Source organism: Symphalangus syndactylus, chromosome 12, assembly GCF_028878055.3.
Source record: "Symphalangus syndactylus isolate Jambi chromosome 12, NHGRI_mSymSyn1-v2.1_pri, whole genome shotgun sequence".
Classification (NCBI taxonomy): Eukaryota; Metazoa; Chordata; class Mammalia; order Primates; family Hylobatidae; genus Symphalangus; species Symphalangus syndactylus.
The window spans coordinates 89,665,374-89,692,484 of record NC_072441.2 but is presented as its reverse complement, the minus strand read 5'-3'; the positions used below and the strand labels follow the sequence as shown (position 1 = coordinate 89,692,484).

At 64.3% G+C, this 27,111-nt stretch overlaps 20 non-coding genes across 20 annotated transcripts; 12 read left to right on the top strand and 8 right to left on the bottom strand.

The window, feature by feature from the left end:
- Positions 1 to 298: 298 nt before the first annotated feature.
- On the bottom strand, positions 299 to 369 carry TRNAG-GCC (transfer RNA glycine (anticodon GCC)). The gene has a single exon. It is a non-coding gene; the product is annotated as a tRNA-Gly (tRNA).
- A 1,648-nt stretch (positions 370 to 2,017) lies between these two features.
- Positions 2,018 to 2,100, bottom strand: TRNAL-CAG (transfer RNA leucine (anticodon CAG)). The gene has a single exon. It is a non-coding gene; the product is annotated as a tRNA-Leu (tRNA).
- A 568-nt stretch (positions 2,101 to 2,668) lies between these two features.
- On the top strand, positions 2,669 to 2,740 carry TRNAD-GUC (transfer RNA aspartic acid (anticodon GUC)). The gene has a single exon. It is a non-coding gene; the product is annotated as a tRNA-Asp (tRNA).
- A 591-nt stretch (positions 2,741 to 3,331) lies between these two features.
- Positions 3,332 to 3,403, top strand: TRNAG-UCC (transfer RNA glycine (anticodon UCC)). The gene has a single exon. It is a non-coding gene; the product is annotated as a tRNA-Gly (tRNA).
- Positions 3,404 to 3,689: 286 nt separating this feature from the next.
- Positions 3,690 to 3,761, top strand: TRNAE-CUC (transfer RNA glutamic acid (anticodon CUC)). Its single transcript has one exon. It is a non-coding gene; the product is annotated as a tRNA-Glu (tRNA).
- Positions 3,762 to 7,540: 3,779 nt separating this feature from the next.
- On the bottom strand, positions 7,541 to 7,611 carry TRNAG-GCC (transfer RNA glycine (anticodon GCC)). Its single transcript has one exon. It is a non-coding gene; the product is annotated as a tRNA-Gly (tRNA).
- Positions 7,612 to 9,269: 1,658 nt separating this feature from the next.
- TRNAL-CAG (transfer RNA leucine (anticodon CAG)) lies at positions 9,270 to 9,352 on the bottom strand. The gene has a single exon. It is a non-coding gene; the product is annotated as a tRNA-Leu (tRNA).
- Positions 9,353 to 9,920: 568 nt separating this feature from the next.
- Positions 9,921 to 9,992, top strand: TRNAD-GUC (transfer RNA aspartic acid (anticodon GUC)). Its single transcript has one exon. It is a non-coding gene; the product is annotated as a tRNA-Asp (tRNA).
- A 591-nt stretch (positions 9,993 to 10,583) lies between these two features.
- TRNAG-UCC (transfer RNA glycine (anticodon UCC)) lies at positions 10,584 to 10,655 on the top strand. The gene has a single exon. It is a non-coding gene; the product is annotated as a tRNA-Gly (tRNA).
- Positions 10,656 to 10,941: 286 nt separating this feature from the next.
- Positions 10,942 to 11,013, top strand: TRNAE-CUC (transfer RNA glutamic acid (anticodon CUC)). The gene has a single exon. It is a non-coding gene; the product is annotated as a tRNA-Glu (tRNA).
- A 3,779-nt stretch (positions 11,014 to 14,792) lies between these two features.
- Positions 14,793 to 14,863, bottom strand: TRNAG-GCC (transfer RNA glycine (anticodon GCC)). Its single transcript has one exon. It is a non-coding gene; the product is annotated as a tRNA-Gly (tRNA).
- Positions 14,864 to 16,521: 1,658 nt separating this feature from the next.
- Positions 16,522 to 16,604, bottom strand: TRNAL-CAG (transfer RNA leucine (anticodon CAG)). Its single transcript has one exon. It is a non-coding gene; the product is annotated as a tRNA-Leu (tRNA).
- A 582-nt stretch (positions 16,605 to 17,186) lies between these two features.
- TRNAD-GUC (transfer RNA aspartic acid (anticodon GUC)) lies at positions 17,187 to 17,258 on the top strand. The gene has a single exon. It is a non-coding gene; the product is annotated as a tRNA-Asp (tRNA).
- A 591-nt stretch (positions 17,259 to 17,849) lies between these two features.
- Positions 17,850 to 17,921, top strand: TRNAG-UCC (transfer RNA glycine (anticodon UCC)). The gene has a single exon. It is a non-coding gene; the product is annotated as a tRNA-Gly (tRNA).
- A 286-nt stretch (positions 17,922 to 18,207) lies between these two features.
- TRNAE-CUC (transfer RNA glutamic acid (anticodon CUC)) lies at positions 18,208 to 18,279 on the top strand. Its single transcript has one exon. It is a non-coding gene; the product is annotated as a tRNA-Glu (tRNA).
- A 3,775-nt stretch (positions 18,280 to 22,054) lies between these two features.
- Positions 22,055 to 22,125, bottom strand: TRNAG-GCC (transfer RNA glycine (anticodon GCC)). The gene has a single exon. It is a non-coding gene; the product is annotated as a tRNA-Gly (tRNA).
- Positions 22,126 to 23,783: 1,658 nt separating this feature from the next.
- Positions 23,784 to 23,866, bottom strand: TRNAL-CAG (transfer RNA leucine (anticodon CAG)). The gene has a single exon. It is a non-coding gene; the product is annotated as a tRNA-Leu (tRNA).
- A 568-nt stretch (positions 23,867 to 24,434) lies between these two features.
- TRNAD-GUC (transfer RNA aspartic acid (anticodon GUC)) lies at positions 24,435 to 24,506 on the top strand. Its single transcript has one exon. It is a non-coding gene; the product is annotated as a tRNA-Asp (tRNA).
- Positions 24,507 to 25,097: 591 nt separating this feature from the next.
- Positions 25,098 to 25,169, top strand: TRNAG-UCC (transfer RNA glycine (anticodon UCC)). Its single transcript has one exon. It is a non-coding gene; the product is annotated as a tRNA-Gly (tRNA).
- Positions 25,170 to 25,455: 286 nt separating this feature from the next.
- TRNAE-CUC (transfer RNA glutamic acid (anticodon CUC)) lies at positions 25,456 to 25,527 on the top strand. The gene has a single exon. It is a non-coding gene; the product is annotated as a tRNA-Glu (tRNA).
- Positions 25,528 to 27,111: the final 1,584 nt, after the last annotated feature.

Here is a 27,111-nt window from a genome sequence, read left to right as displayed (position 1 = left end):
GGCGGTGGCAGGGCAATGAAGAGAAACAGGACCAGGAGGCTGCCAAGGGCTGGTGTCTGGCGCGCTCTCGTGTTTGGAGAGGTTGCTGTTACCAAGGTGGGGCGGCGGGGGGGTAGCCTCACCCGTAAGTCAGTCGAGAGAGGCACGGAAGAAAGGGCAGAGGAGGGGCGTCGCGCGTGGGAGAGCAGCCGGTGCCGGGGACGCTCACGCGTCCCGAGTGTAAGGCGTGTAAGGAGGCGGCAGAGGCGAGCGCAGCTACGCCTTGGTGCTGCTGCAGCACCAAAATGGGAGGGCGTGCTGCATGGGCCGGGAATCGAACCCGGGCCTCCCGCGTGGCAGGCGAGAATTCTACCACTGAACCACCCATGCACCGATGGCAAACGCCAACGGAAGCTGGCACAGCGGAGCTCGCCACCAGCCGCCGTTCACTGGTCACCGCCTGCCGCGGGCCTCCGTCCTATTGGAGCGTCCACGAGAGGCTGGCCCGATGGGGCGAGCAGAAGGGGAGGCTCCCGTCACGTCGAGGGACCTGAGGCGCGGCGCGGAGGGAGAGCGGAGGGAGAGAGGCGGACTCGTCCCATCTTGCGCTTTCTCTGCCGCCCAGGGCCAAGAGACTGGCCGCGGGGGTCTCCAAGGGAAGGAGCAGCCGTGGCCCGCGCCCGAATGCTCATGTGGGCAGGTGAGCTGTGGCGGGCCTTGCTGAGCGCGGATCCCGGGCACAGATCCAAAGTTTTTTGTGTGTGTTTTTGTTTGTTTCTTTGTTTCGGGGGGGGGGGGCGGGTTTTTTTTTTTTTTTCCGACCCCGCCGGCCTTCTCGCTCGTGTCAGCTGCGGGTGGGTGTGGGGGTGGGGGTGTCAACGAGCGGGGGCGGCGATGGGGGACGGGTCTCGCAGCCCCCGCGTGCGGCTCCGAAACGCAGACCAAGTCCGTGGGCGCCCCGCTCCTGCGCTCTGACCCACCCCACCGGCTCGCACTTGGGGTCCGGCCCCATGGGCTGGTAGGGAGGCTGGAGTGCGAGAAAGGAGCGGAGGAGCGCTGTGGCAGAGCCGCAGCTGGCTGACCCTGGAGAAGGCGCGCTGGGTGTGGCTGGGACGGCCCGCGCCGCGGCTTCCCGCGTGGGGATCCGGTGTGGCGCAGAGCTGGTCCCGGCGGGGCCTGGCGTTTGTGGGCGCGTGACGGGGATCTAGGGCTTCCACTGGTGATTCCTCGTCGGCTGCCTTTCCGGGTTTGGACTCGCCTGCCAGGCTCTGTGCAGGGTTCCCCGCTGCCTCTGGCCGGCGGGCGTCCGGGCTGCAGGTGGGCCGGCCGGCAGGTGTTAGCGGGAAGGGAGCAGGAGTAGCGAGGTGGGATCGGCGACGTGGCTAGGGTGTCGGGAGAATGGAATGCGCGGCCGGGGTCCGAGGGGTCGGAGGAAAGCACAGGATGTTGGATGGCGTGCCTCTGGTGGGAGAAGTGTGTGCGGCTCCAAGAGCGAGTCGCTCGCTGCTGTTCAGCGGTCAGAAGTTGGAGGGTGAAACGGGCGGGCTGTGCACGCCAGGACGCCTCTGGGCAGCGCAGCGGCGATTCAAGGCGGTGGGAGGTGGGCGGTGGGCGGAGGCCGGTGGGAGGAAGGTGGGAAAAGGAGGAATAGGGGAAGAATCTGTGCTGTGTCTGTTTGGGCGAGTGAGGAGAAGGAGGGCGGAGGAGATGGGCAGGGAAGAGCGTGGAAGGTGGTCGCGGTCGCTCGCTGTGTGTGGGGCCAGGGAAGAGGGCGTGTGAGGTGGTGGGGAGGGCGTCTGTCCCAAGGGCAATTGGTAGAGGGTCGCGGGCGCTGGCGCATGGTCCTGGGCTGTTTCTGCGACAGCCGGCGGGTGGGCAGGAAGCACGGACGTGCCTGAGAAGCGGCGGCGTTTTGGAGGCTTGCTTCAAGGGGGCTGGAGTTTGGAGAGTGGGCAAGGGCTCAAGGCAGGAACCGGCCCAAGGTGCTCCGGGGTTGCGATGGGCCTTGCCCTCCGGCGGGCGGGCCAAAAGGTCGGCTTGTCAGGAGTGGGATTCGAACCCACGCCTCCAGGGGAGACTGCGACCTGAACGCAGCGCCTTAGACCGCTCGGCCATCCTGACGGCGCGCCGGGGCGCGTCGCCGCTGGCATGGCTGGGACCTGGCGCGAACGCCTGCGCCCTTGGCCCGCGCCTGTCTGGGTTCGGTGCGCCACCGACGGACCGCGCGGGCAGAGCGGGCGCCAAGTGAACGTAGCCGGCCGGCGTTGGCGTGGACACAAACGGTCCGCGTCGGGCCGGCCGCCGCCGCCGCACGCCCCAGCCCCCGAGCGTCCGCTAGCCGAACCCCGCAGGGCGCGCGCCCACCACATCCTAGGAGCAGCGGCCTGACTGTTTCGCCCGCGCCTCTTCCTGCCCCGGCGCGATCCCCGCGTTGGAGACAGCAGGCAGGGCGCAGCACGGAGAGGTTCCACGCCGCTCGGGTACCTGTCGAGGTCCGGCTCCGGGTCCCAGTGGGATCGCAGGGTGCTTTGTTGGGTGTCGGGGGAGGTCGCGCCAACGGTGGCGGGTGGCGGGTGGCGGGTGGAGGGCGAGCACGCGGCGGGTCCCTGCGGTCGAGGGAGGGGATCAAGGCAGGGCTAGGCGTCCGTGGTCGGAGTGCGGTCTGGCGTCCCGGCGACGGTCGCCGTCGTCCTCGTTAGTATAGTGGTGAGTATCCCCGCCTGTCACGCGGGAGACCGGGGTTCGATTCCCCGACGGGGAGGCAGCCGTCCTTTTTGGGCCGCCACCTCGGACCCGGCCTGTGGGCCCTCCTTCTCCTTCCTCCGCCCTCCAGCTAGTCTCAGGGCGCCGTCTCGGGCCTGGCCTGCCTGGCCCCTTGGCCCCCTGGGCCCTCTGGGCCGCCTTGGCCTCCTGGGCCCCCTTGGCCTCCTGCCTTTTCTTCCCGCCCGCGGCTTGGTCGCCGCAGCCGGGCGGCCTCCTGTGGGCCCCAGGGCGCCCAACGAGCTGCCGGCCCAAAGTGGGTGTCGGAAGAGGCTTTCTGCGACGCACAGGGCCCGGCGCCCGGTGGGAGGCGGAGGAGTGAGGACCCTGTGGGCGCCGGCCGTGTCCCCGCCGGGCACCTGGTGGGGAAGGGCTCTGGCGGCCCGGGGCGGCGAGGGAGCGAGAGCGCCCCCAGAGGCAGGCGGGCGGAACGGGGCAGCCGCGCTCGCTTTGCACCGGTGGGGCGCGGGGCGGCCTTTGGCGGGGCCTGCTGCGGGCGGGCGGACCGGGCGTCGGGGCCGGCTGCCCCGGGCGTCGGCGGCGCGCCGGTGGGAGCCCCGGGCCGGCGTGGCGGGGCTGCCCGCGCCGTGCGGCGTTGGTGGTATAGTGGTGAGCATAGCTGCCTTCCAAGCAGTTGACCCGGGTTCGATTCCCGGCCAACGCAGCGGGCCGACCTTTTGCGGAGGTCCCGGGCGCGGAGCTCGTGTCGCAGCTTGGCCTGTGGCTGCGTGCCTCTGCGCCCGGGAAGGAGGCGCGCGGTGTTTGGAGGGTGTGCTTCGAACAGGGCCAGAGCTGCTGGTGAGGGCAGGCCGGTTGCCGCCGGCGTTGCGGGGGCTGGTTGCGGGTGTTTGTTTTAAACCGAAGCAGGGGACGGGCGCCAAGGCAGCGCCCAGTGCTGGGGCCAGAGGCGCTGGGGCCAGGAGGCGCCAGCCGGGCCGTGGAGCCGTCCCTCCCTGGTGGTCTAGTGGTTAGGATTCGGCGCTCTCACCGCCGCGGCCCGGGTTCGATTCCCGGTCAGGGAAGCCTTCCTTCTTTGGCTCTGCCTGCCGACTGCCAGGCCCCTTCACACCTCCCCTTTTGACCGACAGGCTCGCTTCGTTCTCCCGCGCCTCAGCCACAACCTCCGGCGGCCTCCACGTGCGCCCCAACGCTCGCCGCCTACCTCCACCCATCCGTCCTTTTGGCCTCGCTGGCGCCACCTTCGCAACATCAGCTTCACAGCTCTCCCTTGTCAGGTGCTCACCTCGCTCCCACTCTTTCTCAGCGGCAAAGCCCACTGGCCAGGTCAGGCTTTCTCCTCCCATGGCCGCCAGGTGACCCGCCACCACCACCGCCACCGCCACCGCCATTACCGCGACCACCGCCACCGCCGCCACCCTCGCACTCCCGTCTGGCCACGGAATGGGCCAGGACTCTCGAGCAGAGCGGCTTCCGCCAAGCCAAGCCCGGTGGCTGACGGGCCACTTCTGTCTCGGCCGCGGGGGATCTGCGCCTAATGGTTGGGCCACCCGCCAGAGCCACTCATGCCAGCAAGCGCACTGGCTCTTCCAAGGCGTGCCAGATCCTGAGCGCGGGATCCGCGATTGGGCTCCACGCGTGTCAGCGGCTTTGGTAGAAAGGGCAGCGGAACTTGAGGAGCCGAGACCGGGGCCATGGCGCTGGGGAGGCAGAGCTGCGACAATCACTCTGGCAGCATGACTATGTTTTTCTTCATGCGGACATGATATCGATGGGATTCCTGTGACGTGTGGTAACGCGTGTAGATTGCGTAGTGATCGATGATCAACTGAGGGGATGTAGGGCATCCATCCCGTGGGTATCTGTCATCTCTACCTGTTGGGAGCATCTCAGGTGCTGTCTTCCAGGAGCTCTTCGGAAACACACACTAATACCTCCTTGTTACCCCTAGCCGCCCTACTCTGCCATAGAACATTATTAGAACGCATTCCCTCCATCTAAACGCGTGCTCGTACCCATTTCACCAACCTCTCTTCACCCCAGTCACCCACACACGCTCTCCAGCCTCTGGTGTCTATCGTTCCACTCTCTACCTCCACCAGGTGAACTTTTTTGAGCTCCCGCGATTGGAGTAAGGACCTGCCCTCTCTGTCTCTCTGTGCCCGGCTCATTTGATGTTCCATCCTGACCTTTAGCTCCGCCTCCGTTGCTGCAGACGAGAGGATTGCGTTCTTTTTTTATGGCCAAATAGTATTCCACGGTGTCTATATGCCACATTTTTGTTAATCCATTTCCCGGCTGATGGACACTTAGGTTGTCTTAGCGACATCTTCCCTACTTGCACGTCCTTTATAGGCTCTCTGCAAGAAGAAAAACATGGCTCTTTTTGCCCAAACTCGCAGGCCGTCAGACCTTATGGTTGGCTTCCCCTGTTCCCTAAAAACCGCTGTGATTCTATTCTTTCTCACGGTGCACTGATTTCATATTGTTCAAACACACATGTTTTACAATCAATTTGTAGAGTTAACACAATTGTAAGAAATTATAAAAGCATTATTTGGGAACAGATGAATGTCCACATTAAGAAGAAATCTTCACAATTTATGTGCCTCTGCCGTGGCTCCAGCCGGTCCCTCCGTTCGGGGTCCCTGACTTCCCGCAACATACACGTGCATGTGTGTACACAGGCTCCCGCTCGCTGTTGACAGGTTCGAGATTCTCGCCTATCCTGGATGTGAAAATGAATCTTGAGAGGTCCCATTAGTTAGAGCAACCTGGCCACGCGCATTGAAGCGTGGACATGCAGGAGTTCGTGGGGAAAACCCAAAGGCCAGGCTGACCAAAGCGCATGTGCGGGGTTGGGGTTCCTGATAGACTTCCAGCCGAAGGTTGCTTCCCATTGCCTGACCTACGCTCTCCGTCTTCTCTCCAAATGTCAAGGAACATGTGGAGATGGTACCTGTCCCCAGCGCCAAGATTCGCTGTGGAACTTTTTTCCCATCCCCTCCTTAGCACAGATGAGCCCAGTTCTCCAACCCTCTATTCAACCCGTATTGATCTTATTGTTTGGCTGATTCCCCAAGTCAATGGCAGAGGTCAGCCGACTTCTTGCCAAAACTGCTCTGTAGGGGCAAACTACACGTCCAACCAACCGCACAAACCTGTCCCGTGTCATTCGTGGGATCTTGGCACAATCGGATCACCTGCAGAGACCAGACCCTATCGGGGATAGAGATGTTTGCCATCCCGACGGTAGGCTGGCTTGCTTGCCAGCGTGATGTGGGTGGATGTCAGTGGGTGACAGTGATGGACGAAGGTGTCCGTTCCCGTGGCTGGCGTCCAGCCCAGCCCGGGGCAAGGGGCTGACACCAAGAAGAGGAGAGAAGCATGTCGCCTGCTGGGAGCTGGAAGAAGGAGTCCAGGGTGCCCAGGGGGTGCACGGGGCGGGCTTGCAAGGTCTGGGAGTGAGGCTGTCCCGTCAAACGGAGGTTGTGCAGATGCCTGGGGCATTAGGGCACCTCGCGGGCTGCCGATGCGGTCGGAGGGATCCCAGCTGGTGGCAGAGCTGGTGTGTGTCTGAAGAGCCTCAAGGAGGCCAGCGTTGGGGGATATGAGTCGTGTGAGAGAGGGGCATTGACAGCGAGAGGGAGAGTTGGCTGTGTGTGTGTGAGAGAGAGAGAGAGAGAGAAAGACAGTGAGAGAGAGAGAGAGAGTGTGTGTGTGTGTGTGTGTGTGTGTGTGTGTGTGTGTGTGTGTCTGTGTGAAAGCACGGGTGGGGTGAGAAAAAGGTGAGGGAGGGAGGGAGGGCTGAGCCTGAATCCTGGTCGCAACGGTACATTTTCAGCAGGTTGGTCTGGGCAGGAACGAAGTCTGTGTGGTCAAAGGGGACCCCCGCCCGCGAGACTGGGATGCTGCTTGGGCTGGGCGGTCAGAGTATGGAGTGGGGCTGGGGTGAGGTGGCAAGCAGCCCAGGGTGGGAGAGACATCGTGACAGAGCGACTGGAGGTCACGTCCCACGTCCCAAAAGAGTAGGGAATGCAACTGGACCCGAGACATAAATAAGCCGCCTTCAGGACGCACATTCACGTCTCAGGCATGAGTCTAGGGCTGAGATGAAAAGAGGTCCGAGGGAGAGAAACAAGGCAGCATCCTCGACTAAAGTGGTGGATTGGGGTTAGGTTGGGAGATGCGACATGGTGATGGTGGTGGTGGTGCCGGCAGAATGAGGGGAGAGAGTGTGGAGTGGCCGGAACACGGTGAATATAGACGGTGCACATGCCACGCGTACGTACACTGGTGTGGTCGCGTTAAGGACTGTGTGACCAACTCGGGGAAAGTGATGAGTTACTCCCCGGAGTCGCGACTTCCTTGCTACTGGAAGGGCAACCATGCCATCATTTTCTGGATGTAGGGAGCCAGCGAGGGGCAGAGAGAGAGAGAGAGAGAGAGGTCGAGGTGGTGAAATGCGAAGAGAAGAGGTGGGGCGAGTGGCTGCAAGCCCGTGGTGCCTGGCGGTGTTCCTTGAAGTGAAATGCGTCGGGCAGAGGCGGTGGCAGGGCAATGAAGAGAAACAGGACCAGGAGGCTGCCAAGGGCTGGTGTCTGGCGCGCTCTCGTGTTTGGAGAGGTTGCTGTTACCAAGGTGGGGCGGCGGGGGGGTAGCCTCACCCGTAAGTCAGTCGAGAGAGGCACGGAAGAAAGGGCAGAGGAGGGGCGTCGCGCGTGGGAGAGCAGCCGGTGCCGGGGACGCTCACGCGTCCCGAGTGTAAGGCGTGTAAGGAGGCGGCAGAGGCGAGCGCAGCTACGCCTTGGTGCTGCTGCAGCACCAAAATGGGAGGGCGTGCTGCATGGGCCGGGAATCGAACCCGGGCCTCCCGCGTGGCAGGCGAGAATTCTACCACTGAACCACCCATGCACCGATGGCAAACGCCAACGGAAGCTGGCACAGCGGAGCTCGCCACCAGCCGCCGTTCACTGGTCACCGCCTGCCGCGGGCCTCCGTCCTATTGGAGCGTCCACGAGAGGCTGGCCCGATGGGGCGAGCAGAAGGGGAGGCTCCCGTCACGTCGAGGGACCTGAGGCGCGGCGCGGAGGGAGAGCGGAGGGAGAGAGGCGGACTCGTCCCATCTTGCGCTTTCTCTGCCGCCCAGGGCCAAGAGACTGGCCGCGGGGGTCTCCAAGGGAAGGAGCAGCCGTGGCCCGCGCCCGAATGCTCATGTGGGCAGGTGAGCTGTGGCGGGCCTTGCTGAGCGCGGATCCCGGGCACAGATCCAAAGTTTTTTGTGTGTGTTTTTGTTTGTTTCTTTGTTTCGGGGGGGGGGGGGGGCGGGTTTTTTTTTTTTTTTCCGACCCCGCCGGCCTTCTCGCTCGTGTCAGCTGCGGGTGGGTGTGGGGGTGGGGGTGTCAACGAGCGGGGGCGGCGATGGGGGACGGGTCTCGCAGCCCCCGCGTGCGGCTCCGAAACGCAGACCAAGTCCGTGGGCGCCCCGCTCCTGCGCTCTGACCCACCCCACCGGCTCGCACTTGGGGTCCGGCCCCATGGGCTGGTAGGGAGGCTGGAGTGCGAGAAAGGAGCGGAGGAGCGCTGTGGCAGAGCCGCAGCTGGCTGACCCTGGAGAAGGCGCGCTGGGTGTGGCTGGGACGGCCCGCGCCGCGGCTTCCCGCGTGGGGATCCGGTGTGGCGCAGAGCTGGTCCCGGCGGGGCCTGGCGTTTGTGGGCGCGTGACGGGGATCTAGGGCTTCCACTGGTGATTCCTCGTCGGCTGCCTTTCCGGGTTTGGACTCGCCTGCCAGGCTCTGTGCAGGGTTCCCCGCTGCCTCTGGCCGGCGGGCGTCCGGGCTGCAGGTGGGCCGGCCGGCAGGTGTTAGCGGGAAGGGAGCAGGAGTAGCGAGGTGGGATCGGCGACGTGGCTAGGGTGTCGGGAGAATGGAATGCGCGGCCGGGGTCCGAGGGGTCGGAGGAAAGCACAGGATGTTGGATGGCGTGCCTCTGGTGGGAGAAGTGTGTGCGGCTCCAAGAGCGAGTCGCTCGCTGCTGTTCAGCGGTCAGAAGTTGGAGGGTGAAACGGGCGGGCTGTGCACGCCAGGACGCCTCTGGGCAGCGCAGCGGCGATTCAAGGCGGTGGGCGGTGGGCGGTGGGCGGTGGGCGGAGGCCGGTGGGAGGAAGGTGGGAAAAGGAGGAATAGGGGAAGAATCTGTGCTGTGTCTGTTTGGGCGAGTGAGGAGAAGGAGGGCGGAGGAGATGGGCAGGGAAGAGCGTGGAAGGTGGTCGCGGTCGCTCGCTGTGTGTGGGGCCAGGGAAGAGGGCGTGTGAGGTGGTGGGGAGGGCGTCTGTCCCAAGGGCAATTGGTAGAGGGTCGCGGGCGCTGGCGCATGGTCCTGGGCTGTTTCTGCGACAGCCGGCGGGTGGGCAGGAAGCACGGACGTGCCTGAGAAGCGGCGGCGTTTTGGAGGCTTGCTTCAAGGGGGCTGGAGTTTGGAGAGTGGGCAAGGGCTCAAGGCAGGAACCGGCCCAAGGTGCTCCGGGGTTGCGATGGGCCTTGCCCTCCGGCGGGCGGGCCAAAAGGTCGGCTTGTCAGGAGTGGGATTCGAACCCACGCCTCCAGGGGAGACTGCGACCTGAACGCAGCGCCTTAGACCGCTCGGCCATCCTGACGGCGCGCCGGGGCGCGTCGCCGCTGGCATGGCTGGGACCTGGCGCGAACGCCTGCGCCCTTGGCCCGCGCCTGTCTGGGTTCGGTGCGCCACCGACGGACCGCGCGGGCAGAGCGGGCGCCAAGTGAACGTAGCCGGCCGGCGTTGGCGTGGACACAAACGGTCCGCGTCGGGCCGGCCGCCGCCGCCGCACGCCCCAGCCCCCGAGCGTCCGCTAGCCGAACCCCGCAGGGCGCGCGCCCACCACATCCTAGGAGCAGCGGCCTGACTGTTTCGCCCGCGCCTCTTCCTGCCCCGGCGCGATCCCCGCGTTGGAGACAGCAGGCAGGGCGCAGCACGGAGAGGTTCCACGCCGCTCGGGTACCTGTCGAGGTCCGGCTCCGGGTCCCAGTGGGATCGCAGGGTGCTTTGTTGGGTGTCGGGGGAGGTCGCGCCAACGGTGGCGGGTGGCGGGTGGCGGGTGGAGGGCGAGCACGCGGCGGGTCCCTGCGGTCGAGGGAGGGGATCAAGGCAGGGCTAGGCGTCCGTGGTCGGAGTGCGGTCTGGCGTCCCGGCGACGGTCGCCGTCGTCCTCGTTAGTATAGTGGTGAGTATCCCCGCCTGTCACGCGGGAGACCGGGGTTCGATTCCCCGACGGGGAGGCAGCCGTCCTTTTTGGGCCGCCACCTCGGACCCGGCCTGTGGGCCCTCCTTCTCCTTCCTCCGCCCTCCAGCTAGTCTCAGGGCGCCGTCTCGGGCCTGGCCTGCCTGGCCCCTTGGCCCCCTGGGCCCTCTGGGCCGCCTTGGCCTCCTGGGCCCCCTTGGCCTCCTGCCTTTTCTTCCCGCCCGCGGCTTGGTCGCCGCAGCCGGGCGGCCTCCTGTGGGCCCCAGGGCGCCCAACGAGCTGCCGGCCCAAAGTGGGTGTCGGAAGAGGCTTTCTGCGACGCACAGGGCCCGGCGCCCGGTGGGAGGCGGAGGAGTGAGGACCCTGTGGGCGCCGGCCGTGTCCCCGCCGGGCACCTGGTGGGGAAGGGCTCTGGCGGCCCGGGGCGGCGAGGGAGCGAGAGCGCCCCCAGAGGCAGGCGGGCGGAACGGGGCAGCCGCGCTCGCTTTGCACCGGTGGGGCGCGGGGCGGCCTTTGGCGGGGCCTGCTGCGGGCGGGCGGACCGGGCGTCGGGGCCGGCTGCCCCGGGCGTCGGCGGCGCGCCGGTGGGAGCCCCGGGCCGGCGTGGCGGGGCTGCCCGCGCCGTGCGGCGTTGGTGGTATAGTGGTGAGCATAGCTGCCTTCCAAGCAGTTGACCCGGGTTCGATTCCCGGCCAACGCAGCGGGCCGACCTTTTGCGGAGGTCCCGGGCGCGGAGCTCGTGTCGCAGCTTGGCCTGTGGCTGCGTGCCTCTGCGCCCGGGAAGGAGGCGCGCGGTGTTTGGAGGGTGTGCTTCGAACAGGGCCAGAGCTGCTGGTGAGGGCAGGCCGGTTGCCGCCGGCGTTGCGGGGGCTGGTTGCGGGTGTTTGTTTTAAACCGAAGCAGGGGACGGGCGCCAAGGCAGCGCCCAGTGCTGGGGCCAGAGGCGCTGGGGCCAGGAGGCGCCAGCCGGGCCGTGGAGCCGTCCCTCCCTGGTGGTCTAGTGGTTAGGATTCGGCGCTCTCACCGCCGCGGCCCGGGTTCGATTCCCGGTCAGGGAAGCCTTCCTTCTTTGGCTCTGCCTGCCGACTGCCAGGCCCCTTCACACCTCCCCTTTTGACCGACAGGCTCGCTTCGTTCTCCCGCGCCTCAGCCACAACCTCCGGCGGCCTCCACGTGCGCCCCAACGCTCGCCGCCTACCTCCACCCATCCGTCCTTTTGGCCTCGCTGGCGCCACCTTCGCAACATCAGCTTCACAGCTCTCCCTTGTCAGGTGCTCACCTCGCTCCCACTCTTTCTCAGCGGCAAAGCCCACTGGCCAGGTCAGGCTTTCTCCTCCCATGGCCGCCAGGTGACCCGCCACCACCACCGCCACCGCCACCGCCATTACCGCGACCACCGCCACCGCCGCCACCCTCGCACTCCCGTCTGGCCACGGAATGGGCCAGGACTCTCGAGCAGAGCGGCTTCCGCCAAGCCAAGCCCGGTGGCTGACGGGCCACTTCTGTCTCGGCCGCGGGGGATCTGCGCCTAATGGTTGGGCCACCCGCCAGAGCCACTCATGCCAGCAAGCGCACTGGCTCTTCCAAGGCGTGCCAGATCCTGAGCGCGGGATCCGCGATTGGGCTCCACGCGTGTCAGCGGCTTTGGTAGAAAGGGCAGCGGAACTTGAGGAGCCGAGACCGGGGCCATGGCGCTGGGGAGGCAGAGCTGCGACAATCACTCTGGCAGCATGACTATGTTTTTCTTCATGCGGACATGATATCGATGGGATTCCTGTGACGTGTGGTAACGCGTGTAGATTGCGTAGTGATCGATGATCAACTGAGGGGATGTAGGGCATCCATCCCGTGGGTATCTGTCATCTCTACCTGTTGGGAGCATCTCAGGTGCTGTCTTCCAGGAGCTCTTCGGAAACACACACTAATACCTCCTTGTTACCCCTAGCCGCCCTACTCTGCCATAGAACATTATTAGAACGCATTCCCTCCATCTAAACGCGTGCTCGTACCCATTTCACCAACCTCTCTTCACCCCAGTCACCCACACACGCTCTCCAGCCTCTGGTGTCTATCGTTCCACTCTCTACCTCCACCAGGTGAACTTTTTTGAGCTCCCGCGATTGGAGTAAGGACCTGCCCTCTCTGTCTCTCTGTGCCCGGCTCATTTGATGTTCCATCCTGACCTTTAGCTCCGCCTCCGTTGCTGCAGACGAGAGGATTGCGTTCTTTTTTTATGGCCAAATAGTATTCCACGGTGTCTATATGCCACATTTTTGTTAATCCATTTCCCGGCTGATGGACACTTAGGTTGTCTTAGCGACATCTTCCCTACTTGCACGTCCTTTATAGGCTCTCTGCAAGAAGAAAAACATGGCTCTTTTTGCCCAAACTCGCAGGCCGTCAGACCTTATGGTTGGCTTCCCCTGTTCCCTAAAAACCGCTGTGATTCTATTCTTTCTCACGGTGCACTGATTTCATATTGTTCAAACACACATGTTTTACAATCAATTTGTAGAGTTAACACAATTGTAAGAAATTATAAAAGCATTATTTGGGAACAGATGAATGTCCACATTAAGAAGAAATCTTCACAATTTATGTGCCTCTGCCGTGGCTCCAGCCGGTCCCTCCGTTCGGGGTCCCTGACTTCCCGCAACATACACGTGCATGTGTGTACACAGGCTCCCGCTCGCTGTTGACAGGTTCGAGATTCTCGCCTATCCTGGATGTGAAAATGAATCTTGAGAGGTCCCATTAGTTAGAGCAACCTGGCCACGCGCATTGAAGCGTGGACATGCAGGAGTTCGTGGGGAAAACCCAAAGGCCAGGCTGACCAAAGCGCATGTGCGGGGTTGGGGTTCCTGATAGACTTCCAGCCGAAGGTTGCTTCCCATTGCCTGACCTACGCTCTCCGTCTTCTCTCCAAATGTCAAGGAACATGTGGAGATGGTACCTGTCCCCAGCGCCAAGATTCGCTGTGGAACTTTTTTCCCATCCCCTCCTTAGCACAGATGAGCCCAGTTCTCCAACCCTCTATTCAACCCGTATTGATCTTATTGTTTGGCTGATTCCCCAAGTCAATGGCAGAGGTCAGCCGACTTCTTGCCAAAACTGCTCTGTAGGGGCAAACTACACGTCCAACCAACCGCACAAACCTGTCCCGTGTCATTCGTGGGATCTTGGCACAATCGGATCACCTGCAGAGACCAGACCCTATCGGGGATAGAGATGTTTGCCATCCCGACGGTAGGCTGGCTTGCTTGCCAGCGTGATGTGGGTGGATGTCAGTGGGTGACAGTGATGGACGAAGGTGTCCGTTCCCGTGGCTGGCGTCCAGCCCAGCCCGGGGCAAGGGGCTGACACCAAGAAGAGGAGAGAAGCATGTCGCCTGCTGGGAGCTGGAAGAAGGAGTCCAGGGTGCCCAGGGGGTGCACGGGGCGGGCTTGCAAGGTCTGGGAGTGAGGCTGTCCCGTCAAACGGAGGTTGTGCAGATGCCTGGGGCATTAGGGCACCTCGCGGGCTGCCGATGCGGTCGGAGGGATCCCAGCTGGTGGCAGAGCTGGTGTGTGTCTGAAGAGCCTCAAGGAGGCCAGCGTTGGGGGATATGAGTCGTGTGAGAGAGGGGCATTGACAGCGAGAGGGAGAGTTGGCTGTGTGTGTGTGAGAGAGAGAGAGAGAGAGAAAGACAGTGAGAGAGAGAGAGAGAGTGTGTGTGTGTGTGTGTGTGTGTGTGTGTGTGTGTGTGTGTGTCTGTGTGAAAGCACGGGTGGGGTGAGAAAAAGGTGAGGGAGGGAGGGAGGGCTGAGCCTGAATCCTGGTCGCAACGGTACATTTTCAGCAGGTTGGTCTGGGCAGGAACGAAGTCTGTGTGGTCAAAGGGGACCCCCGCCCGCGAGACTGGGATGCTGCTTGGGCTGGGCGGTCAGAGTATGGAGTGGGGCTGGGGTGAGGTGGCAAGCAGCCCAGGGTGGGAGAGACATCGTGACAGAGCGACTGGAGGTCACGTCCCACGTCCCAAAAGAGTAGGGAATGCAACTGGACCCGAGACATAAATAAGCCGCCTTCAGGACGCACATTCACGTCTCAGGCATGAGTCTAGGGCTGAGATGAAAAGAGGTCCGAGGGAGAGAAACAAGGCAGCATCCTCGACTAAAGTGGTGGATTGGGGTTAGGTTGGGAGATGCGACATGGTGATGGTGGTGGTGGTGCCGGCAGAATGAGGGGAGAGAGTGTGGAGTGGCCGGAACACGGTGAATATAGACGGTGCACATGCCACGCGTACGTACACTGGTGTGGTCGCGTTAAGGACTGTGTGACCAACTCGGGGAAAGTGATGAGTTACTCCCCGGAGTCGCGACTTCCTTGCTACTGGAAGGGCAACCATGCCATCATTTTCTGGATGTAGGGAGCCAGCGAGGGGCAGAGAGAGAGAGAGAGAGAGAGGTCGAGGTGGTGAAATGCGAAGAGAAGAGGTGGGGCGAGTGGCTGCAAGCCCGTGGTGCCTGGCGGTGTTCCTTGAAGTGAAATGCGTCGGGCAGAGGCGGTGGCAGGGCAATGAAGAGAAACAGGACCAGGAGGCTGCCAAGGGCTGGTGTCTGGCGCGCTCTCGTGTTTGGAGAGGTTGCTGTTACCAAGGTGGGGCGGCGGGGGGGTAGCCTCACCCGTAAGTCAGTCGAGAGAGGCACGGAAGAAAGGGCAGAGGAGGGGCGTCGCGCGTGGGAGAGCAGCCGGTGCCGGGGACGCTCACGCGTCCCGAGTGTAAGGCGTGTAAGGAGGCGGCAGAGGCGAGCGCAGCTACGCCTTGGTGCTGCTGCAGCACCAAAATGGGAGGGCGTGCTGCATGGGCCGGGAATCGAACCCGGGCCTCCCGCGTGGCAGGCGAGAATTCTACCACTGAACCACCCATGCACCGATGGCAAACGCCAACGGAAGCTGGCACAGCGGAGCTCGCCACCAGCCGCCGTTCACTGGTCACCGCCTGCCGCGGGCCTCCGTCCTATTGGAGCGTCCACGAGAGGCTGGCCCGATGGGGCGAGCAGAAGGGGAGGCTCCCGTCACGTCGAGGGACCTGAGGCGCGGCGCGGAGGGAGAGCGGAGGGAGAGAGGCGGACTCGTCCCATCTTGCGCTTTCTCTGCCGCCCAGGGCCAAGAGACTGGCCGCGGGGGTCTCCAAGGGAAGGAGCAGCCGTGGCCCGCGCCCGAATGCTCATGTGGGCAGGTGAGCTGTGGCGGGCCTTGCTGAGCGCGGATCCCGGGCACAGATCCAAAGTTTTTTGTGTGTGTTTTTGTTTGTTTCTTTGTTTCGGGGGGGGGGGGGGGCGGGTTTTTTTTTTTTTTTCCGACCCCGCCGGCCTTCTCGCTCGTGTCAGCTGCGGGTGGGTGTGGGGGTGGGGGTGTCAACGAGCGGGGGCGGCGATGGGGGACGGGTCTCGCAGCCCCCGCGTGCGGCTCCGAAACGCAGACCAAGTCCGTGGGCGCCCCGCTCCTGCGCTCTGACCCACCCCACCGGCTCGCACTTGGGGTCCGGCCCCATGGGCTGGTAGGGAGGCTGGAGTGCGAGAAAGGAGCGGAGGAGCGCTGTGGCAGAGCCGCAGCTGGCTGACCCTGGAGAAGGCGCGCTGGGTGTGGCTGGGACGGCCCGCGCCGCGGCTTCCCGCGTGGGGATCCGGTGTGGCGCAGAGCTGGTCCCGGCGGGGCCTGGCGTTTGTGGGCGCGTGACGGGGATCTAGGGCTTCCACTGGTGATTCCTCGTCGGCTGCCTTTCCGGGTTTGGACTCGCCTGCCAGGCTCTGTGCAGGGTTCCCCGCTGCCTCTGGCCGGCGGGCGTCCGGGCTGCAGGTGGGCCGGCCGGCAGGTGTTAGCGGGAAGGGAGCAGGAGTAGCGAGGTGGGATCGGCGACGTGGCTAGGGTGTCGGGAGAATGGAATGCGCGGCCGGGGTCCGAGGGGTCGGAGGAAAGCACAGGATGTTGGATGGCGTGCCTCTGGTGGGAGAAGTGTGTGCGGCTCCAAGAGCGAGTCGCTCGCTGCTGTTCAGCGGTCAGAAGTTGGAGGGTGAAACGGGCGGGCTGTGCACGCCAGGACGCCTCTGGGCAGCGCAGCGGCGATTCAAGGCGGTGGGCGGTGGGCGGTGGGCGGTGGGCGGAGGCCGGTGGGAGGAAGGTGGGAAAAGGAGGAATAGGGGAAGAATCTGTGCTGTGTCTGTTTGGGCGAGTGAGGAGAAGGAGGGCGGAGGAGATGGGCAGGGAAGAGCGTGGAAGGTGGTCGCGGTCGCTCGCTGTGTGTGGGGCCAGGGAAGAGGGCGTGTGAGGTGGTGGGGAGGGCGTCTGTCCCAAGGGCAATTGGTAGAGGGTCGCGGGCGCTGGCGCATGGTCCTGGGCTGTTTCTGCGACAGCCGGCGGGTGGGCAGGAAGCACGGACGTGCCTGAGAAGCGGCGGCGTTTTGGAGGCTTGCTTCAAGGGGGCTGGAGTTTGGAGAGTGGGCAAGGGCTCAAGGCAGGAACCGGCCCAAGGTGCTCCGGGGTTGCGATGGGCCTTGCCCTCCGGCGGGCGGGCCAAAAGGTCGGCTTGTCAGGAGTGGGATTCGAACCCACGCCTCCAGGGGAGACTGCGACCTGAACGCAGCGCCTTAGACCGCTCGGCCATCCTGACGGCGCGCCGGGGCGCGTCGCCGCTGGCATGGCTGGGACCTGGCGCGAACGCCTGCGCCCTTGGCCCGCGCCTGTCTGGGTTCGGTGCGCCACCGACGGACCGCGCGGGCAGAGCGGGCGCCAAGTGAACGTAGCCGGCCGGCGTTGGCGTGGACACAAACGGTCCGCGTCGGGCCGGCCGCCGCCGCCGCACGCCCCAGCCCCCGAGCGTCCGCTAGCCGAACCCCGCAGGGCGCGCGCCCACCACATCCTAGGAGCAGCGGCCTGACTGTTTCGCCCGCGCCTCTTCCTGCCCCGGCGCGATCCCCGCGTTGGAGACAGCAGGCAGGGCGCAGCACGGAGAGGTTCCACGCCGCTCGGGTACCTGTCGAGGTCCGGCTCCGGGTCCCAGTGGGATCGCAGGGTGCTTTGTTGGGTGTCGGGGGAGGTCGCGCCAACGGTGGCGGGTGGCGGGTGGCGGGTGGCGGGTGGCGGGTGGAGGGCGAGCACGCGGCGGGTCCCTGCGGTCGAGGGAGGGGATCAAGGCAGGGCTAGGCGTCCGTGGTCGGAGTGCGGTCTGGCGTCCCGGCGACGGTCGCCGTCGTCCTCGTTAGTATAGTGGTGAGTATCCCCGCCTGTCACGCGGGAGACCGGGGTTCGATTCCCCGACGGGGAGGCAGCCGTCCTTTTTGGGCCGCCACCTCGGACCCGGCCTGTGGGCCCTCCTTCTCCTTCCTCCGCCCTCCAGCTAGTCTCAGGGCGCCGTCTCGGGCCTGGCCTGCCTGGCCCCTTGGCCCCCTGGGCCCTCTGGGCCGCCTTGGCCTCCTGGGCCCCCTTGGCCTCCTGCCTTTTCTTCCCGCCCGCGGCTTGGTCGCCGCAGCCGGGCGGCCTCCTGTGGGCCCCAGGGCGCCCAACGAGCTGCCGGCCCAAAGTGGGTGTCGGAAGAGGCTTTCTGCGACGCACAGGGCCCGGCGCCCGGTGGGAGGCGGAGGAGTGAGGACCCTGTGGGCGCCGGCCGTGTCCCCGCCGGGCACCTGGTGGGGAAGGGCTCTGGCGGCCCGGGGCGGCGAGGGAGCGAGAGCGCCCCCAGAGGCAGGCGGGCGGAACGGGGCAGCCGCGCTCGCTTTGCACCGGTGGGGCGCGGGGCGGCCTTTGGCGGGGCCTGCTGCGGGCGGGCGGACCGGGCGTCGGGGCCGGCTGCCCCGGGCGTCGGCGGCGCGCCGGTGGGAGCCCCGGGCCGGCGTGGCGGGGCTGCCCGCGCCGTGCGGCGTTGGTGGTATAGTGGTGAGCATAGCTGCCTTCCAAGCAGTTGACCCGGGTTCGATTCCCGGCCAACGCAGCGGGCCGACCTTTTGCGGAGGTCCCGGGCGCGGAGCTCGTGTCGCAGCTTGGCCTGTGGCTGCGTGCCTCTGCGCCCGGGAAGGAGGCGCGCGGTGTTTGGAGGGTGTGCTTCGAACAGGGCCAGAGCTGCTGGTGAGGGCAGGCCGGTTGCCGCCGGCGTTGCGGGGGCTGGTTGCGGGTGTTTGTTTTAAACCGAAGCAGGGGACGGGCGCCAAGGCAGCGCCCAGTGCTGGGGCCAGAGGCGCTGGGGCCAGGAGGCGCCAGCCGGGCCGTGGAGCCGTCCCTCCCTGGTGGTCTAGTGGTTAGGATTCGGCGCTCTCACCGCCGCGGCCCGGGTTCGATTCCCGGTCAGGGAAGCCTTCCTTCTTTGGCTCTGCCTGCCGACTGCCAGGCCCCTTCACACCTCCCCTTTTGACCGACAGGCTCGCTTCGTTCTCCCGCGCCTCAGCCACAACCTCCGGCGGCCTCCACGTGCGCCCCAACGCTCGCCGCCTACCTCCACCCATCCGTCCTTTTGGCCTCGCTGGCGCCACCTTCGCAACATCAGCTTCACAGCTCTCCCTTGTCAGGTGCTCACCTCGCTCCCACTCTTTCTCAGCGGCAAAGCCCACTGGCCAGGTCAGGCTTTCTCCTCCCATGGCCGCCAGGTGACCCGCCACCACCACCGCCACCGCCACCGCCATTACCGCGACCACCGCCACCGCCGCCACCCTCGCACTCCCGTCTGGCCACGGAATGGGCCAGGACTCTCGAGCAGAGCGGCTTCCGCCAAGCCAAGCCCGGTGGCTGACGGGCCACTTCTGTCTCGGCCGCGGGGGATCTGCGCCTAATGGTTGGGCCACCCGCCAGAGCCACTCATGCCAGCAAGCGCACTGGCTCTTCCAAGGCGTGCCAGATCCTGAGCGCGGGATCCGCGATTGGGCTCCACGCGTGTCAGCGGCTTTGGTAGAAAGGGCAGCGGAACTTGAGGAGCCGAGACCGGGGCCATGGCGCTGGGGAGGCAGAGCTGCGACAATCACTCTGGCAGCATGACTATGTTTTTCTTCATGCGGACATGATATCGATGGGATTCCTGTGACGTGTGGTAACGCGTGTAGATTGCGTAGTGATCGATGATCAACTGAGGGGATGTAGGGCATCCATCCCGTGGGTATCTGTCATCTCTACCTGTTGGGAGCATCTCAGGTGCTGTCTTCCAGGAGCTCTTCGGAAACACACACTAATACCTCCTTGTTACCCCTAGCCGCCCTACTCTGCCATAGAACATTATTAGAACGCATTCCCTCCATCTAAACGCGTGCTCGTACCCATTTCACCAACCTCTCTTCACCCCAGTCACCCACACACGCTCTCCAGCCTCTGGTGTCTATCGTTCCACTCTCTACCTCCACCAGGTGAACTTTTTTGAGCTCCCGCGATTGGAGTAAGGACCTGCCCTCTCTGTCTCTCTGTGCCCGGCTCATTTGATGTTCCATCCTGACCTTTAGCTCCGCCTCCGTTGCTGCAGACGAGAGGATTGCGTTCTTTTTTTATGGCCAAATAGTATTCCACGGTGTCTATATGCCACATTTTTGTTAATCCATTTCCCGGCTGATGGACACTTAGGTTGTCTTAGCGACATCTTCCCTACTTGCACGTCCTTTATAGGCTCTCTGCAAGAAGAAAAACATGGCTCTTTTTGCCCAAACTCGCAGGCCGTCAGACCTTATGGTTGGCTTCCCCTGTTCCCTAAAAACCGCTGTGATTCTATTCTTTCTCACGGTGCACTGATTTCATATTGTTCAAACACACATGTTTTACAATCAATTTGTAGAGTTAACACAATTGTAAGAAATTATAAAAGCATTATTTGGGAACAGATGAATGTCCACATTAAGAAGAAATCTTCACAATTTATGTGCCTCTGCCGTGGCTCCAGCCGGTCCCTCCGTTCGGGGTCCCTGACTTCCCGCAACATACACGTGCATGTGTGTACACAGGCTCCCGCTCGCTGTTGACAGGTTCGAGATTCTCGCCTATCCTGGATGTGAAAATGAATCTTGAGAGGTCCCATTAGTTAGAGCAACCTGGCCACGCGCATTGAAGCGTGGACATGCAGGAGTTCGTGGGGAAAACCCAAAGGCCAGGCTGACCAAAGCGCATGTGCGGGGTTGGGGTTCCTGATAGACTTCCAGCCGAAGGTTGCTTCCCATTGCCTGACCTACGCTCTCCGTCTTCTCTCCAAATGTCAAGGAACATGTGGAGATGGTACCTGTCCCCAGCGCCAAGATTCGCTGTGGAACTTTTTTCCCATCCCCTCCTTAGCACAGATGAGCCCAGTTCTCCAACCCTCTATTCAACCCGTATTGATCTTATTGTTTGGCTGATTCCCCAAGTCAATGGCAGAGGTCAGCCGACTTCTTGCCAAAACTGCTCTGTAGGGGCAAACTACACGTCCAACCAACCGCACAAACCTGTCCCGTGTCATTCGTGGGATCTTGGCACAATCGGATCACCTGCAGAGACCAGACCCTATCGGGGATAGAGATGTTTGCCATCCCGACGGTAGGCTGGCTTGCTTGCCAGCGTGATGTGGGTGGATGTCAGTGGGTGACAGTGATGGACGAAGGTGTCCGTTCCCGTGGCTGGCGTCCAGCCCAGCCCGGGGCAAGGGGCTGACACCAAGAAGAGGAGAGAAGCATGTCGCCTGCTGGGAGCTGGAAGAAGGAGTCCAGGGTGCCCAGGGGGTGCACGGGGCGGGCTTGCAAGGTCTGGGAGTGAGGCTGTCCCGTCAAACGGAGGTTGTGCAGATGCCTGGGGCATTAGGGCACCTCGCGGGCTGCCGATGCGGTCGGAGGGATCCCAGCTGGTGGCAGAGCTGGTGTGTGTCTGAAGAGCCTCAAGGAGGCCAGCGTTGGGGGATATGAGTCGTGTGAGAGAGGGGCATTGACAGCGAGAGGGAGAGTTGGCTGTGTGTGTGTGAGAGAGAGAGAGAGAGAGAAAGACAGTGAGAGAGAGAGAGAGAGTGTGTGTGTGTGTGTGTGTGTGTGTGTGTGTGTGTGTGTCTGTGTGAAAGCACGGGTGGGGTGAGAAAAAGGTGAGGGAGGGAGGGAGGGCTGAGCCTGAATCCTGGTCGCAACGGTACATTTTCAGCAGGTTGGTCTGGGCAGGAACGAAGTCTGTGTGGTCAAAGGGGACCCCCGCCCGCGAGACTGGGATGCTGCTTGGGCTGGGCGGTCAGAGTATGGAGTGGGGCTGGGGTGAGGTGGCAAGCAGCCCAGGGTGGGAGAGACATCGTGACAGAGCGACTGGAGGTCACGTCCCACGTCCCAAAAGAGTAGGGAATGCAACTGGACCCGAGACATAAATAAGCCGCCTTCAGGACGCACATTCACGTCTCAGGCATGAGTCTAGGGCTGAGATGAAAAGAGGTCCGAGGGAGAGAAACAAGGCAGCATCCTCGACTAAAGTGGTGGATTGGGGTTAGGTTGGGAGATGCGACATGGTGATGGTGGTGGTGGTGCCGGCAGAATGAGGGGAGAGAGTGTGGAGTGGCCGGAACACGGTGAATATAGACGGTGCACATGCCACGCGTACGTACACTGGTGTGGTCGCGTTAAGGACTGTGTGACCAACTCGGGGAAAGTGATGAGTTACTCCCCGGAGTCGCGACTTCCTTGCTACTGGAAGGGCAACCATGCCATCATTTTCTGGATGTAGGGAGCCAGCGAGGGGCAGAGAGAGAGAGAGAGAGAGAGGTCGAGGTGGTGAAATGCGAAGAGAAGAGGTGGGGCGAGTGGCTGCAAGCCCGTGGTGCCTGGCGGTGTTCCTTGAAGTGAAATGCGTCGGGCAGAGGCGGTGGCAGGGCAATGAAGAGAAACAGGACCAGGAGGCTGCCAAGGGCTGGTGTCTGGCGCGCTCTCGTGTTTGGAGAGGTTGCTGTTACCAAGGTGGGGCGGCGGGGGTGTAGCCTCACCCGTAAGTCAGTCGAGAGAGGCACGGAAGAAAGGGCAGAGGAGGGGCGTCGCGCGTGGGAGAGCAGCCGGTGCCGGGGACGCTCACGCGTCCCGAGTGTAAGGCGTGTAAGGAGGCGGCAGAGGCGAGCGCAGCTACGCCTTGGTGCTGCTGCAGCACCAAAATGGGAGGGCGTGCTGCATGGGCCGGGAATCGAACCCGGGCCTCCCGCGTGGCAGGCGAGAATTCTACCACTGAACCACCCATGCACCGATGGCAAACGCCAACGGAAGCTGGCACAGCGGAGCTCGCCACCAGCCGCCGTTCACTGGTCACCGCCTGCCGCGGGCCTCCGTCCTATTGGAGCGTCCACGAGAGGCTGGCCCGATGGGGCGAGCAGAAGGGGAGGCTCCCGTCACGTCGAGGGACCTGAGGCGCGGCGCGGAGGGAGAGCGGAGGGAGAGAGGCGGACTCGTCCCATCTTGCGCTTTCTCTGCCGCCCAGGGCCAAGAGACTGGCCGCGGGGGTCTCCAAGGGAAGGAGCAGCCGTGGCCCGCGCCCGAATGCTCATGTGGGCAGGTGAGCTGTGGCGGGCCTTGCTGAGCGCGGATCCCGGGCACAGATCCAAAGTTTTTTGTGTGTGTTTTTGTTTGTTTCTTTGTTTCGGGGGGGGGGGGGGGCGGGTTTTTTTTTTTTTTTCCGACCCCGCCGGCCTTCTCGCTCGTGTCAGCTGCGGGTGGGTGTGGGGGTGGGGGTGTCAACGAGCGGGGGCGGCGATGGGGGACGGGTCTCGCAGCCCCCGCGTGCGGCTCCGAAACGCAGACCAAGTCCGTGGGCGCCCCGCTCCTGCGCTCTGACCCACCCCACCGGCTCGCACTTGGGGTCCGGCCCCATGGGCTGGTAGGGAGGCTGGAGTGCGAGAAAGGAGCGGAGGAGCGCTGTGGCAGAGCCGCAGCTGGCTGACCCTGGAGAAGGCGCGCTGGGTGTGGCTGGGACGGCCCGCGCCGCGGCTTCCCGCGTGGGGATCCGGTGTGGCGCAGAGCTGGTCCCGGCGGGGCCTGGCGTTTGTGGGCGCGTGACGGGGATCTAGGGCTTCCACTGGTGATTCCTCGTCGGCTGCCTTTCCGGGTTTGGACTCGCCTGCCAGGCTCTGTGCAGGGTTCCCCGCTGCCTCTGGCCGGCGGGCGTCCGGGCTGCAGGTGGGCCGGCCGGCAGGTGTTAGCGGGAAGGGAGCAGGAGTAGCGAGGTGGGATCGGCGACGTGGCTAGGGTGTCGGGAGAATGGAATGCGCGGCCGGGGTCCGAGGGGTCGGAGGAAAGCACAGGATGTTGGATGGCGTGCCTCTGGTGGGAGAAGTGTGTGCGGCTCCAAGAGCGAGTCGCTCGCTGCTGTTCAGCGGTCAGAAGTTGGAGGGTGAAACGGGCGGGCTGTGCACGCCAGGACGCCTCTGGGCAGCGCAGCGGCGATTCAAGGCGGTGGGCGGTGGGCGGTGGGCGGTGGGCGGAGGCCGGTGGGAGGAAGGTGGGAAAAGGAGGAATAGGGGAAGAATCTGTGCTGTGTCTGTTTGGGCGAGTGAGGAGAAGGAGGGCGGAGGAGATGGGCAGGGAAGAGCGTGGAAGGTGGTCGCGGTCGCTCGCTGTGTGTGGGGCCAGGGAAGAGGGCGTGTGAGGTGGTGGGGAGGGCGTCTGTCCCAAGGGCAATTGGTAGAGGGTCGCGGGCGCTGGCGCATGGTCCTGGGCTGTTTCTGCGACAGCCGGCGGGTGGGCAGGAAGCACGGACGTGCCTGAGAAGCGGCGGCGTTTTGGAGGCTTGCTTCAAGGGGGCTGGAGTTTGGAGAGTGGGCAAGGGCTCAAGGCAGGAACCGGCCCAAGGTGCTCCGGGGTTGCGATGGGCCTTGCCCTCCGGCGGGCGGGCCAAAAGGTCGGCTTGTCAGGAGTGGGATTCGAACCCACGCCTCCAGGGGAGACTGCGACCTGAACGCAGCGCCTTAGACCGCTCGGCCATCCTGACGGCGCGCCGGGGCGCGTCGCCGCTGGCATGGCTGGGACCTGGCGCGAACGCCTGCGCCCTTGGCCCGCGCCTGTCTGGGTTCGGTGCGCCACCGACGGACCGCGCGGGCAGAGCGGGCGCCAAGTGAACGTAGCCGGCCGGCGTTGGCGTGGACACAAACGGTCCGCGTCGGGCCGGCCGCCGCCGCCGCACGCCCCAGCCCCCGAGCGTCCGCTAGCCGAACCCCGCAGGGCGCGCGCCCACCACATCCTAGGAGCAGCGGCCTGACTGTTTCGCCCGCGCCTCTTCCTGCCCCGGCGCGATCCCCGCGTTGGAGACAGCAGGCAGGGCGCAGCACGGAGAGGTTCCACGCCGCTCGGGTACCTGTCGAGGTCCGGCTCCGGGTCCCAGTGGGATCGCAGGGTGCTTTGTTGGGTGTCGGGGGAGGTCGCGCCAACGGTGGCGGGTGGCGGGTGGCGGGTGGAGGGCGAGCACGCGGCGGGTCCCTGCGGTCGAGGGAGGGGATCAAGGCAGGGCTAGGCGTCCGTGGTCGGAGTGCGGTCTGGCGTCCCGGCGACGGTCGCCGTCGTCCTCGTTAGTATAGTGGTGAGTATCCCCGCCTGTCACGCGGGAGACCGGGGTTCGATTCCCCGACGGGGAGGCAGCCGTCCTTTTTGGGCCGCCACCTCGGACCCGGCCTGTGGGCCCTCCTTCTCCTTCCTCCGCCCTCCAGCTAGTCTCAGGGCGCCGTCTCGGGCCTGGCCTGCCTGGCCCCTTGGCCCCCTGGGCCCTCTGGGCCGCCTTGGCCTCCTGGGCCCCCTTGGCCTCCTGCCTTTTCTTCCCGCCCGCGGCTTGGTCGCCGCAGCCGGGCGGCCTCCTGTGGGCCCCAGGGCGCCCAACGAGCTGCCGGCCCAAAGTGGGTGTCGGAAGAGGCTTTCTGCGACGCACAGGGCCCGGCGCCCGGTGGGAGGCGGAGGAGTGAGGACCCTGTGGGCGCCGGCCGTGTCCCCGCCGGGCACCTGGTGGGGAAGGGCTCTGGCGGCCCGGGGCGGCGAGGGAGCGAGAGCGCCCCCAGAGGCAGGCGGGCGGAACGGGGCAGCCGCGCTCGCTTTGCACCGGTGGGGCGCGGGGCGGCCTTTGGCGGGGCCTGCTGCGGGCGGGCGGACCGGGCGTCGGGGCCGGCTGCCCCGGGCGTCGGCGGCGCGCCGGTGGGAGCCCCGGGCCGGCGTGGCGGGGCTGCCCGCGCCGTGCGGCGTTGGTGGTATAGTGGTGAGCATAGCTGCCTTCCAAGCAGTTGACCCGGGTTCGATTCCCGGCCAACGCAGCGGGCCGACCTTTTGCGGAGGTCCCGGGCGCGGAGCTCGTGTCGCAGCTTGGCCTGTGGCTGCGTGCCTCTGCGCCCGGGAAGGAGGCGCGCGGTGTTTGGAGGGTGTGCTTCGAACAGGGCCAGAGCTGCTGGTGAGGGCAGGCCGGTTGCCGCCGGCGTTGCGGGGGCTGGTTGCGGGTGTTTGTTTTAAACCGAAGCAGGGGACGGGCGCCAAGGCAGCGCCCAGTGCTGGGGCCAGAGGCGCTGGGGCCAGGAGGCGCCAGCCGGGCCGTGGAGCCGTCCCTCCCTGGTGGTCTAGTGGTTAGGATTCGGCGCTCTCACCGCCGCGGCCCGGGTTCGATTCCCGGTCAGGGAAGCCTTCCTTCTTTGGCTCTGCCTGCCGACTGCCAGGCCCCTTCACACCTCCCCTTTTGACCGACAGGCTCGCTTCGTTCTCCCGCGCCTCAGCCACAACCTCCGGCGGCCTCCACGTGCGCCCCAACGCTCGCCGCCTACCTCCACCCATCCGTCCTTTTGGCCTCGCTGGCGCCACCTTCGCAACATCAGCTTCACAGCTCTCCCTTGTCAGGTGCTCACCTCGCTCCCACTCTTTCTCAGCGGCAAAGCCCACTGGCCAGGTCAGGCTTTCTCCTCCCATGGCCGCCAGGTGACCCGCCACCACCACCGCCACCGCCACCGCCATTACCGCGACCACCGCCACCGCCGCCACCCTCGCACTCCCGTCTGGCCACGGAATGGGCCAGGACTCTCGAGCAGAGCGGCTTCCGCCAAGCCAAGCCCGGTGGCTGACGGGCCACTTCTGTCTCGGCCGCGGGGGATCTGCGCCTAATGGTTGGGCCACCCGCCAGAGCCACTCATGCCAGCAAGCGCACTGGCTCTTCCAAGGCGTGCCAGATCCTGAGCGCGGGATCCGCGATTGGGCTCCACGCGTGTCAGCGGCTTTGGTAGAAAGGGCAGCGGAACTTGAGGAGCCGAGACCGGGGCCATGGCGCTGGGGAGGCAGAGCTGCGACAATCACTCTGGCAGCATGACTATGTTTTTCTTCATGCGGACATGATATCGATGGGATTCCTGTGACGTGTGGTAACGCGTGTAGATTGCGTAGTGATCGATGATCAACTGAGGGGATGTAGGGCATCCATCCCGTGGGTATCTGTCATCTCTACCTGTTGGGAGCATCTCAGGTGCTGTCTTCCAGGAGCTCTTCGGAAACACACACTAATACCTCCTTGTTACCCCTAGCCGCCCTACTCTGCCATAGAACATTATTAGAACGCATTCCCTCCATCTAAACGCGTGCTCGTACCCATTTCACCAACCTCTCTTCACCCCAGTCACCCACACACGCTCTCCAGCCTCTGGTGTCTATCGTTCCACTCTCTACCTCCACCAGGTGAACTTTTTTGAGCTCCCGCGATTGGAGTAAGGACCTGCCCTCTCTGTCTCTCTGTGCCCGGCTCATTTGATGTTCCATCCTGACCTTTAGCTCCGCCTCCGTTGCTGCAGACGAGAGGATTGCGTTCTTTTTTTATGGCCAAATAGTATTCCACGGTGTCTATATGCCACATTTTTGTTAATCCATTTCCCGGCTGATGGACACTTAGGTTGTCTTAGCGACATCTTCCCTACTTGCACGTCCTTTATAGGCTCTCTGCAAGAAGAAAAACATGGCTCTTTTTGCCCAAACTCGCAGGCCGTCAGACCTTATGGTTGGCTTCCCCTGTTCCCTAAAAACCGCTGTGATTCTATTCTTTCTCACGGTGCACTGATTTCATATTGTTCAAACACACATGTTTTACAATCAATTTGTAGAGTTAACACAATTGTAAGAAATTATAAAAGCATTATTTGGGAACAGATGAATGTCCACATTAAGAAGAAATCTTCACAATTTATGTGCCTCTGCCGTGGCTCCAGCCGGTCCCTCCGTTCGGGGTCC